Here is a 983-nt window from a genome sequence, read left to right on the forward strand (position 1 = left end):
CAATCACGGAAAGGCGCGGTGACCTTGAGAAGCATCATCACTTTAGTGTTTAAAGATGATATCAGAAAAAAAAAGAATGTGATTGCGAGGTAGTTGTAACAAAAAAAGCAACACAAAAAAATTATAAAATTGGCTTTTTGTGCTTCATTTCTTTGTTTTTTTCTGCCGGTTCTCGTTGATCGAATATTTTTAAGTTTATAAATCACTGCAACATTAGCATCACTTTAACTTGCTCGCATTCTTGGCCCTAATTTTTATGCACCTTTGTGCATGTATGGATCATGTCTAAGTGTACGTGTGTTTAGGTGCACCTGTTTTCAGTGCTAATAAACAGAGAAAATATTGCCTAAAATAACAGCTTACTCAAAAGAAGCACAAGCGGTAAAACTTAAGGCTGCTTTTCGCCACTGGCCTGCGACATTCAAATACGGATATTGTAACGATGAAAAAAATTGTTCTATGCTAGGAAATAACAGCAATTAAAGAGTGAATATTTTGACCAAAAAAGTTTAGAAACGAAATTTAGGCTTTTGTTTTAGTAGACCTATTTTGGCCGTATGATGAAAACCTACCTAGCAGGTGTTTTATGTAGTTATTTGTAACCTTGCGGCCTCTAGGGTCTATTCTTAGCACATTCGTGTGCGGTGTTGCAGACTCGAATGCATTTTTTAGTATGTTATGAATGTATTTTTGCGGACCTGTTCTTGAAACTAGGTTTTGTGTTCTGACTAGTAACACTTCTTGAAAGATAGCTTTGCATAAATCGCGTCTATCATCTTTAGCCCTACATCTATAGCCCTTGACGGATTTTTGGAGAGAAACGAAATCTCATCATCCCTAATGAAAGCCTTTTGAAGAATCTACTTTGAGTAATCATGTGGAGAGTGCTTATCCAGAACATTAGAATAGCGAGGAGAATATGGCAATCGTTTCAACACTCAGTTCTTATTGAGAAACAGCCAACCTCTGATGTCAAAGCGAAA

Source organism: Echinococcus granulosus, assembly GCF_000524195.1.
Source record: "Echinococcus granulosus chromosome Unknown EG_S00476, whole genome shotgun sequence".
In the NCBI taxonomy this organism is placed as follows: Eukaryota; Metazoa; Platyhelminthes; class Cestoda; order Cyclophyllidea; family Taeniidae; genus Echinococcus; species Echinococcus granulosus.